This window comes from Pseudophryne corroboree, chromosome 4, assembly GCF_028390025.1.
Source record: "Pseudophryne corroboree isolate aPseCor3 chromosome 4, aPseCor3.hap2, whole genome shotgun sequence".
NCBI lineage: Eukaryota > Metazoa > Chordata > Amphibia > Anura > Myobatrachidae > Pseudophryne > Pseudophryne corroboree.
In genome coordinates this window covers 215,035,995-215,048,519 of record NC_086447.1, presented here as the reverse complement: position 1 = coordinate 215,048,519, position 12,525 = coordinate 215,035,995, and the positions used below count along the sequence as shown (strand labels likewise).

At 46.2% G+C, this 12,525-nt stretch overlaps 1 long non-coding RNA gene across 2 annotated transcripts in view; it reads left to right on the top strand.

Moving 5' to 3' along the window:
• Positions 1–12,525, top strand: part of LOC134911275 (uncharacterized) — a 131,510-nt gene that overhangs the window by 77,872 nt on the left and 41,113 nt on the right. The window lies entirely within an intron of this gene.

Sequence of the window (12,525 nt, the reverse complement as noted above, 5' to 3'; positions counted from 1 at the left end):
TAGACAGAAGAAAAAAAAGACACCCAACTGACTTTTCAAACATTTGAATTCCCCCCTTTGTGTATTACAGATTGCGGCAGTGCAGACAGTGGGAGTTTGCGTAGAATAGTCAGTAAATTCAACAATTTTTGGATCAAAGCTGTCCTTCAGAAGCAGAGATGGCTGTAGAATAGTTTCCTGCTGTTATCCTTTGGTATAATGCCGCTATAACAAAGTTGGGGATGTAATCATGTTACTGGCGGTCGGGATCTTGCCGGTCAGTATACCGACGCCGGAATCCCAACCGCTGGAAATCCCAACAGTTGGCATGCCGACTAACAGGGACTATTTCCACTCATGGTTGTCCACGACACCGATAAGAGTGGGAATAGAACCTATGGTGAGTGTGCCACCGCGCCCCCCCCCCCCCCCCTCTCCCCTGCTGGCAATCTGGAATCGGTATGCTGACCATCAGGATCTAGACTGCTGGTCGCCCGATCCCAACCCCAAAATTATGCTTCAAATATATTAACACTTTGTATCAGGACACATCTGTATATATACTGTATATACCCAGTGCATTATCAACTCTAAAAGAAGAAATGCCTAGAACTTCCTCCCATGCTGCATCATCTGCTGTAGTGGCCTAGAGTTTTATCTGGATTGTATTAAGTGGAGTTCCAGCTTTTGCTTCTCCTGCTTGTTCTGGATACCAGGTGAGCCGCACTTTTTATACTGTGAGCATATTTTATTATTAGTTATTGAATACAAATTGTGACTGATGAGCACAGTGCATGCCTGTTTTTAGTTTTTGACCCTGTATAAATTTCACCTGTAATAGAGGACCCACTGAAAAGGTTTGAAGTAGTGATGAGCGGGTTCGGTTTCTCGGAAACCGAACCCACCCGAACTTCACCCTTTTTACACGGGTCCGAGGCAGGTTCGAACCTTCCCGCCTTGCTCGGCTAACCCGAGCGCGCCCGAACGTCATCATCCCGCTGTCGGATTCTCGCGAGATTCGGATTCTATATAAGCAGCCGCACGTCGCCGCCATTTTCACTCGTGCATTGGAGATGATAGGGAGAGGACGTGGCTGGCGTCCTCTCCGTTTATTGTTGAAGTTGATTGCTTTATTGCTTAATTGTGGGGAGGACTGGGGAGGAGCTGTTAGGAGGAGTACAGTGCAGAGTTCTGCCTGAAAAAAACGCTCCATACCATATCTGTGCTCAGTGTGCTGCATAATATATCTGTGCTGAGTGCTCACACTGCTTAATTGTGGGGACTGGGGAGCAGCTGTATTATATAGCAGGAGTACAGTGCAGAGTTTTGCTGACAGTGACCACCAGTATACGTTGTCTGCCTGAAAAACACTCCATATCTGTGCTCAGTGTGCTGCTTTATTGTGGGGACTGGGGACCACCAGTATAATTAATATTATATAGGAGGAGTACAGTGCAGAGTGCACTGCTGTACCTACCTCTGTGTCGTCATCCATTAAGTATACTATCCATCTACATTCTATACCTGTGGTGCATTTTAGTTTTGCAGTTTGCTGACACAGTGACCACCAGTATATTATATATAGCAATACGGTAGGCCACTGCTGTACCTTCCACTGTGTCGTCATCCATTAAGTATACTATCCATCTACATTCTATACCTGTGGTGCATTTTAGTTTTGCAGTTTGCTGACACAGTGACCACCAGTATACTATATATAGCAGTACGGTAGGCCACTGCTGTACCTACCTCTGTGTTGTCATCCATTAAGTATACTTTCCATCTACATTATATACCTGTGGTGCATTTTAGTTTTGCAGTTTGCTGACACAGTGACCACCAGTATACTATATATAGCAGTACGGTAGGCCACTGCTGTACCTACCTCTGTGTCGTCATCCATTAAGTATACTATCCATATACATTCTATACCTGTGGTGCATTTTAGTTTTGCAGTTTGCTGACACAGTGACCACCAGTTTACTATATATAGCAGTACGGTAGGCCACTGCTGTACCTACCTCTGTGTCGTCATCCATTAAGTATACTATCCATCTACATTCTATACCTGTGGTGCATTTTAGTTTTGCAGTTTGCTGACACAGTGACCACCAGTATACATTATATAGCAGTACGGTAGGCCACTGCTGTACCAACCTCTGTGTCGTCATCCATTAAGTATACTATCCATCTACATTCTATACCTGTGGTGCATTTTAGTTTTGCAGTTTGCAGACACAGTGACCACCAGTATACTATATATAGCAGTACGGTAGGCCACTGCTGTACCTACCTCTGTGTCGTCAAGTTCGTCAAGTATACTATCCATCCATACCTGTGGTGCATTTCAGTTGTGCGCAGTAAATATAGTAGTAGGCCATTGCTATTGATACTGGCATATAATTCCACACATTAAAAAATGGAGAACAAAAATGTGGAGGTTAAAATAGGGAAAGATCAAGATCCACTTCCACCTCCTGCTGAAGCTGCTGCCACTAGTCATGGCCGAGACGATGAAATGCCATCAACGTCGTCTGCCAAGGCCGATGCCCAATGTCATAGTAGAGAGCATGTAAAATCCAAAAAACAAAAGTTCAGTAAAATGACCCAAAAATCAAAATTAAAATCGTCTGAGGAGAAGCGTAAACTTGCCAATATGCCATTTACGACACGGAGTGGCAAGGAACGGCTGAGGCCCTGGCCTATGTTAATGGCTAGTGGTTCAGCTTCACATGAGGATGGAAGCACTCATCCTCTCGCTAGAAAAAAGAAAAGACTTAAGCTGGCAAAAGCACAGCAAAGAACTGTGCGTTCTTCTAAATCACAAATCCCCAAGGAGAGTCCAATTGTGTCGGTTGCAATGCCTGACCTTCCCAACACTGGACGGGAAGAGCTTGCGCCTTCCACCATTTGCACGCCCCCTGCAAGTGCTGGAAGGAGCACCCGCAGTCCAGTTCCTGATAGTCAAATTGAAGATGTCAGTGTTGAAGTACACCAGGATGAGGAGGATATGGGTGTTGCTGGCGCTGGGGAGGAAATTGACAAGGAGGATTCTAATGGTGAGGTGGTTTGTTTAAGTCAGGCACCCGGGGAGACACCTGTTGTCCGTGGGACGAATATGGCCATTGACATGCCAGGTCAAAATACAAAAAAAATCAGCTCTTCGGTGTGGAATTATTTCAACACAAATGCGGACAACAGGTGTCAAGCCATGTGTTGCCTTTGTCAAGCTGTAATAAGTAGGGGTAAGGACGTTAACCACCTCGGAACATCCTCCCTTATACGTCACCTGCAGCGCATTCATCATAAGTCAGTGACAAGTTCAAAAACTTTGGGTGACAGCGGAAGCAGTCCACTGACAACTAAATCCCTTCCGCTTGTAACCAAGCTCCTGCAAACCACACCACCAACTCCCTCAGTGTCAATTTCCTCCTTACCCAGGAAAGCCAATAGTCCTGCAGGCCATGTCACTGTCAAGTCTGACGAGTCCTCTCCTGCCTGGGATTCCTCCGATGCATCCTTGAGTGTAACGCCTACTGCTGCTGGCACTGCTGTTGTTGCTGCTGGGAGTCGATCGTCATCCCAGAGGGGAAGTCGGAAGACCACTTGTACTACTTCCAGTAAGCAATTGACTGTCCAACAGTCCTTTGCGAGGAAGATGAAATATCACAGCAGTCATCCTGCTGCAAAGCAGATAACTCAGGCCTTGGCAGCCTGGGCGGTGAGAAACGTGGTTCCGGTATCCATCGTTAATTCAGAGGCAACTATAGACTTGATTGAGGTACTGTGTCCCCGGTACCAAATACCATCTAGGTTCCATTTCTCTAGGCAGGCGATACCAAAAATGTACACAGACCTCAGAAAAAGACTCACCAGTGTCCTAAAAAATGCAGTTGTACCCAATGTCCACTTAACCATGGACATGTGGACAAGTGGAGCAGGGCAGACTCAGGACTATATGACTGTGACAGCCCACTGGGTAGATGTATTGCCTCCCGCAGCAAGAACAGCAGCGGCGGCACCAGTAGCAGCATCTCGCAAACGCCAACTCGTTCCTAGGCAGGCTACGCTTTGTATCACGCTTTCCATAAGAGGCACACAGCTGACAACCTCTTACGGGAACTGAGGAAGATCATCGCAGAATGGCTTACCCCAATTGGACTCTCCTGGAGATTTGTGACATCGGACAACGCCAGCAATATTGTGCGTGCATTACATCTGGGCAAATTCCAGCACGTCCCATGTTTTGCACATACATTGAATTTGGTGGTGCAGAATTATTTAAAAAACGACAGGGGCGTGCAAGAGATGCTGTCGGTGGCCCGAAGAATTGCGGGCCACTTTCGGCAGTCAGGCACCGCGTACAGAAGACTGGAGCACCACCAAACATTCCTGAACCTGCCCTGCCATCATCTGAAGCAAGAGGTGGTAACGAGGTGGAATTCAACCCTCTATATGCTTCAGAGGATGGAGGAGCAGCAAAAGGCCATTCAAGCCTATACATCTGCCCACGATATAGGCAAAGGAGGGGGAATGCACCTGACTCAAGCGCAGTGGAGAATGATTTCAACGTTGTGCAAGGTTCTGCAACCCTTTGAACTTGCCACACGTGAAGTCAGTTCAGACACTGCCAGCCTGAGTCAGGTCATTAACCTCATCAGGCTTTTGCAGAAGAAGCTGGAGACATTGAAGGAGGAGCTAAGACAGAGCGATTCCGCTAGGCATGTGGGACTTGTGTATGGAGCCCTTAATTCGCTTAACCAGGATTCACGGGTGGTCAATCTGTTGAAATCAGAGCACTACATTTTGGCCACCGTGCTCGATCCTAGATTTAAAACCTACGTTGTATCTCTCTTTCCGGCAGACACAAGTCTGCAGAGGTTCAAAGACCTGCTGGTGAGAAAATTGTCAAGTCAAGCGGAACGTGACCCGTCAACATCTCCTCCTTCACATTCTCCCGCAACTGGGGGTGCGAGGAAAAGGCTAAGAATTCCGAGCCCACCCGCTGGCGGTGATGCAGGGCAGTCTGGAGCGAGTGCTGACATCTGGTCCGGACTGAAGGACCTGCCAATGATTTCTGACATGTCGTCTACTGTCACTGCATATGATTCTCTCACCATGGAAAGAATGGTGGAGGATTATATGAGTGACCGCATCCAAGTAGGCACGTCAGACAGTCCGTACGTATACTGGCAGGAAAAAGAGGCAATTTGGAGGCCCTTGCACAAACTGGCTTTATTCTACCTAAGTTGCCCTCCCTCCAGTGTGTACTCCGAAAGAGTGTTTAGTGCAGCCGCTCACCTTGTCAGCAATCGGCGTACGAGGTTACTTCCAGAAAATGTGGAGAAGATGATGTTCATTAAAATGAATTATAATCAATTCCTCCGTGGAGACATTCACCAGCAGCAATTGCCTCCAGAAAGTACACGGGGACCTGAGATAGTGGATTCCAGTGGGGACGAATTAATAATCTGTGAGGAGGGGGATGTACACAGTGAAAGGGGTGAGGAATCGGAGGATGATGATGAGGTGGACATCTTGCCTCTGTAGAGCCAGTTTGTGCAAGGAGAGATTGATTGCTTCTTTTTTGGTGGGGGCCCAAACCAACCAGTCATTTCAGTCACAGTTGTGTGGCAGACCCTGTCGCTGAAATGATGGGTTCGTTAAAGTGTGCATGTCCTGTTTATACAACATAAGGGTGGGTGGGAGGGCCCAAAGACAATTCCATCTTGCACCTCTTTTTTCTTTCATTTTTCTTTGCATCATGTGCTGTTTGGGGACAATTTTTTGGAAGTGCCATCCTGCCTGACACTGCAGTGCCACTCCTAGATGGGCCAGTTGTTTGTGTCGGCCACTTGTGTCGCTTAGCTTAGTCACACAGCAACCTTGGTGCGCCTCTTTTTTTCTTTGCATCATGTTCTGTTTGGGGACAATTTTTTTGAAGTGCCATCCTGCCTGACACTGCAGTGCCACTCCTAGATGGGCCAGGTGTTTGTGTCGGCCACTTGTGTCGCTTAGCTTAGCCATCCAGCGACCTTGGTGCGCCTCTTTTTTTCTTTGTATCATATGCTGTTTGGGGACAATTTTTTGGAAGTGCCATCCTGCCTGACACTGCAGTGCCACTCCTAGATGGGCCAGGTGTTTGTGTCGGCCACTTGTGTCGCTTAGCTTAGTCACACAGCGACCTTGGTGCGCCTCTTTTTTTCTTTGCATCATGTGCTGTATGGGGACAATTTTTTTGAAGTGCCATCCTGCCTGACACCGCAGTGCCACTCCTAGATGGGCCAGGTGTTTGTGTCGGCCACTTGTGTCGCTTAGCTTAGTCACATAGCGACCTTGGTGCGCTTCTTTTTTTCTTTGCATCATGTGCTGTTTGGGGACAATTTTTTGGAAGTGCCATCCTGCCTGACACTGCAGTGCCACTCCTAGATGGGCCAGGTGTTTGTGTCGGCCACTTGTGTCGCTTAGCTTAGCCATCCAGCGACCTCGGTGCAAATTGTAGGACTAAAAATAATATTGTGAGGTGTTCAGAATAGACTGGAAATGAGTGGAAATTATGGTAATTGAGGTTAATACTATGGGATCAAAATGACCCCCAAATTCTATGATTTAAGCTGTTTTTTAGGTTTTTTTGAAAAAAAACACTCGAATCCAGAACACACCCGAATCCGACAAAAAATATTCTGTGAGGTTTTGCCAAAACGCGTCCGAATCCAAAACACGGCCGCGGAACCGAATCCAAAACCAAAACACAAAACCCGAAAAATGTCCGGTGCACATCACTAGTTTGAAGTCAGATAAGCCTTCCTTGGTAAATTGATAAATTGATAAATTTGTTTGTTTTTGTCTTTTTTTTAAAAAATTTCACATTTATTTAAATAGAGACATAGGGTGGAATTCAAATGTTTGAAAAGTCGGTTGGGTGTCTGTTTATTCCTGTCTATTAGATAGGAAACAATAGACTCCCAACTGACTTTTCAAACATTTGAATCTCCCCCATAGTATTTAAGGCGTCCATTAATTTATTGTAATTGAACCTTGATGACACACTTTTAGCTAACTTATTAATTAACAAATAAAGACACAGACACTACTGCATTGGATTATTGGTCATGATATTTATTAATTGGATGACCAGATTTTACTCATAGATGGTGGCAAGGAAAGAGCTACCATTAACCAGCCAAATAGATTTCTTAAAAAATGGAGGCGACTAAAACACCCCCACTCTGTATTAGCATAATCTGCGCCGTGAAAGACTCACCACCCTTTACTATGGCACAGTAGGGACGCTCCCGAAGTGAAGTGCCCATTGTCCCCACGCAGGTGCAGGACACACTCACCGTCTTTCAAGAGGGTAAGTGCCCCACAACGACCACTTAAGCCACACGTGACTGCTGGCTAATAGCACCTTCCCGTCTACTTAACTGCATATTATTTTATTAATAAAATTTGTATAATAGACCATTGTGGTAAAAGCAAAGATTTGAGTGGGTGGCAGGGACTTCTAACTGACAACAGTGGCTGTGTAATTATTCAAATGTCTTTATATACCCCATCAACATATGCATCCCTGAATAAAGTGATAGGCTAAACACTAGCCAATGAAACAACCACAACAAACTATAAACTACCTAGCAACAGTAAAACCACTAACCAATCACAAAAAATAGGTCACTTAAGACTTCGAGCTTATGCAGCCCTCACCTAGTCAAATACAGTAATCAGATTGTGAACACAAAAGGATACAACTGGAACAGTGTAACTACAAGATAGTTTATACGGTTTTAAGGCATTAAACCCCACACTGGCTTCATAAATGGAATGTACACAATAATTTATTGCAAGACATTAATTCACATATTGTGTTACACAAAGTTTATTGATACGCACACAAGGAAATATTTGATCTATATGATTACAGACCACAATAAAAGATTTATGCAGGTACTGTACTAGAATTATTGATAAGCGGGGTACAGCAGTATTTTTTTCAAACACAAATTCTAAATTCTTCTTTAAAATAATAAGTATTTTATTTATCCTTAAAGTATACTGTAATATATAATAAAAAATGTATGAAAAACTCTTCACAATTTAAAATCAACTGTAATATACTGCATACAGGGGTGTATCTAGGGGTGTAGTATGGTATGCCGGCGGCCGGGCTCCCGGCAACCAGCATACCGGCGCCGTGAGCCCGACCGCCGGCATACCGACAGCGTGGCGAGTGCAAATGAGCCCCTTGCGGGCTCGCTGCGCTCGCCACGCTGCGGGCACGGTGGCGCGCTACGCGCGCCACGCTATTTATTCTCCCTCCAGGGGGGGCGTGGACCCCCACGAGGGAGAATATGTGTCGGTATGCCGGGTGTTGGGATTCCGGCGCTGGTATACTGTGCGCCGGGATCCCGACATTCGGCAACCATGTCAAAGTGGCAAAGTAAGGGGCTGGCGCCCCCCCTACACACATTTGGAATAAGGTGTGAGTATTGGAAATGGGATATGGTCTTGTGGGGGAAGGGTGTGGACACAATAGTACTTACAATTCAAATTACGCCACACAGCAGTGTCCCTTATTCGCCTTACATCGCACAATAGTGTCTCGTATTTACATTTCACCATCCCTCCCCCCTAACCCACCTTTCCCACAGCCTGACCTTAAGGTGCCCCCCCCCAAAAGCCTCTTCAGTGGTGCCTAACCCTAAACCACTCTTCCTAATCTCCCTCCCTGCAGCCTAACCCTAACCCTCCCATCCTCGCAGCCTAACCTTAACCCTCCCACGTGGCTTGCCAGTGGAGACTTTGGCACCAACTCGATCCGGATTTTGGCATTCTGCATCGCTATCTATGTTGGGATGCCAGCATCAGCATTCTGAGCAGTTTCGTCTTGACTGCATCCTGAATGAAATGCTAATGAGAAGCTGTGAGATGAGCCTCAAATGGACCCAGCCATTAACCAAACACCATTAGTTGGATGGTAGGAGTACTTCCTGTTAGAAAAAACATTAGGGTGCCATCACTTCCAAGATAAAATGATCAATTATACAATTAACTGATATACATTTCCTTGAACATGGCCTTGAAATAGGTAAGATATGTATTTTCTTTATTACACTCAACAAGTTAAAGTTTTTGCTTACTTACTACTTACTTACATCTAACATGCATGAAAATTGTGTAGTTTTCCAGGTACTACAGTCCCTTCTCCAAAACACTGACACTTTTTTATTATCTTCAGCAACAAATAGATCTATAGCACTGTGCTATATAACAATTGCTGTGTACCTGGTGAGAGTCTGTTACTGCCGGCGCGGCGCCGGTGTCCGTCAGCACCGCATACCGCACTGCACTAGTGATCAGACTAGCGTCCGGGCAGCACCGCACTTGTAATCAGACTCACAATAAACTGCAGTTCCCAGCAGCCCTTGCTGCCGGGAGCTCCCAGCAACAAGGGCTGCTGGGAGCTGTAGTTTATTTTGAGTCTGATTACAAGTGCGGTGCTGCCGGACACCGGTGCCGCTCCAGCAGTAACAGACTCTCACCAGGTACAGTCTGACAGTACTGCTTTTCTACCCTTTGGCCGCGGTTGGCACAGCCAGGCAGCGCCCCCTCCTTGCCTGGCGCCCGTGGCGAGTGCCATCCTGGCCAATGGGTAGATACACCCCTGACTGCATACCTATTTGAAGCAATTAAAACTTTTTCTTCAGAAGTGGCTGGATATTTAACGTAATAGAAAATGTAAATAGGTTCCTAATACTGCTATACTGTATAGGTAAAACTAATGGTATCTATTGTTGGTGCTACTCCTTGAATGATGTTCATGTACCAAATTAATGAGTCTTACTTGTATGTTGCATACATTTTGACATACATTTATAAAAAAATGGGAAACATGAGGTTTACTTTAAAGTTACACAGTGCACATACCTTATGTTACACCAATACATATAAAAACATGGACTGAGTTTGTCGGGTACCAAGCTAGTACCAGAGGGTTATGAGATATACTAGCTGTTCTACCCGTTCTTCGTACTGGAGTTTCTGATTTTCACGGTTGTAAATATAAATGAGTGTTTAAAATTTGGTAAATCTATAGAGATGTAAATTTGCCATGTCTTCATGTAAGTAAATATTAATCCATTGTTCTTGGCGTTACCCGAGGAGTACCGTAGCAGATACAGTAAAAGATACAGTAGAACAATTTTTATAGTTTATTAAATTCTACATACTGGAGGTGCAATCCAAATTTTGATCAGATTGTCCATTTGGGTATTACCGTTCATGCAATGTAAGTCATGCATCAGTAATTACGTCATTGTGTCAACCCCTTTTCATCCCCTTAGGTGAGGTTTATTCAAATTTTAAATACGTAGTCTTCCTATGTCCTACCTGCAGAATACCTATGTTACAATTTATCTTCCTAACTTATAGGGAAAACAGCAGACAGAGAGGGGGGGTGCTCCCTTCCACCCCCCCTCCCCCTCCCCCCGGTATCCCCCCAGCACACTACAAAATTACCTGTAACCATACCTGAACCTATCTGGTAATAGAATTTCAGAGAATTAATCACATGCGTTTACAAACACAAGGCCTCTTGATAAAGGCTCATACTAAAACGCATCCAGACAGAGAGCTAACTTACCCGGGAGCCACCCCCAGGATCTCCCATTAGCACTTAAAGGGGGTGGTATTCATGTGACCGCCGGTCAGCTGACCGACAGTCACATGACCTCCTCCACCAGCCCGACGGGTCACTGTCCCGATGGTCGGCATGCCGACCAACAGGGACTATTTCCACTCGTGGGTGTCCACGACACCCATAGAGTGGGAATAGAACACGTGGCGACCGCAGCGTGGCGAGCGCAGCGAGCCCGCAAGGGGCTTGCTGCACTCGCCCCCCCGCTGGGATCCCGGCGTCGGTATGCTGCCGGGATCCCGGCGTCAGTTAGCCGTACTACACCCCTAAAAGGAACAGCATGCCTACCAAATACTGCTCCCATTCAATGCCTCTCTCACACATGCAGACAAACAGTGGCAGTTGCTCTATCATTCCTGGATATAATTATATATCAGGTGCTAGAAAGAGGGAGGGGTCACAGACAAACAGCAGACAGAGAGGGGGGTGCTCCCCTCCCCCTTGGTATTCCCCCAGCACACTAAAAAATTACCTGTAACCAAACCTGAACCTATCTGGTAATAGAATTTCAGAGAACTGGTCACATGCATTTTCAAAGACATGCTGAGCTGCGCCAAAGCTTCTCCGATATCAGCAGTCCTAACACTACATAATAGCAGTGCCCACATAGGGCCATGGGATTTGTACACAGTAAGGCTTCATGAAACAAACATAAAATAATTACATAGATATTGTCCCTTTTTCACTCAATTAAAAACAACTGCTTGGGTTGTATTTCGGATTCCCGAAATACAACCCAAGCACTTGTTTTAATTAAGTGAAAAAGGGAGACTTTGGGATAGCTGTCAGGTCCTTTCTGACGGAAAGGACCCGACAGCACTCTATTCAAAGCTGGGCCAAACCCGACAGGTTTGGCCCGGTCCCGACAGTGTCAATCCAACTTTTTTTAAAGTCGGATTGACATTGTCGAAAACTGGGCTAAAACCTGTCGTGTTTGGCCCCGCTTCCGACAATACACGCGGCTCCACGGCTGAAGCCGCCGATCCACATGTATTCCGACACTCCGACATTTGGAAACTGCCGTCTTTCCAACAAGACAGCAGTTTCCGACGGGTCTGGGACTCAGGGTCGACAGCACAAAGGTCGACACACTTTAGGTTGACGTCAATTGGTCGACACACCTTAGGTCGACATGGACAAAAGGTCGACATGGTCAAAAGGTCGACAGGAACAAGGTCGACATGGAAAAAGGTCGACATGAGTTTTTTATGTTTTTTTGGTGTCGTTTTCTTCGTAGAGTGATCGGGAACCCGAATTAGTGCACCGCGTCCCCTCGCATGGCTCGCTTCGCTCGCCATGCTTCGGGCATGGTGCCTTCACTCCGCTACCGCTTCGCTCGGCACACTTTACCGTTTCAATCGTAGTCCACGTGGATCGTTAAGTATGAAAAGGTTCAAAAAAAGAAAAAAATCGTGAAAAACTCATGTCGACCTTTTTCCATGTCGACCTTGTTCGTGTCGACCTTTTGACCATGTCGACCTTTTGACCATGTCGACCTTTTGTCCATGTCGACCTAAGGTGTGGTGACCAATTGGTGTCGACCTAAAGTGTGTCGACCTTTCTGCTGTCGACCTGGAGTCCGGATACCGTTTCCGACTTCTTGTGAATACGGCCCTTTGTGTGAGTCTGCCCATATTTTTAACGTACCAATCATTTACAAGGCCACTTCCGCACATGCTGTCCCTATTTAAATTATGGGGGGTGGGGGCGCCAATGCTCTTGCTGGCAGAGAGCATCAAAATGTCTATGTTAGGCTGTGTGTGTGAGGATTGCTATGGGTGAGGGGAGATGGGTGTCGCTGGCTGCTGATGTGATCTGTGCTGCTGGGTGAAGGGTGCTGTGCTGGTAGA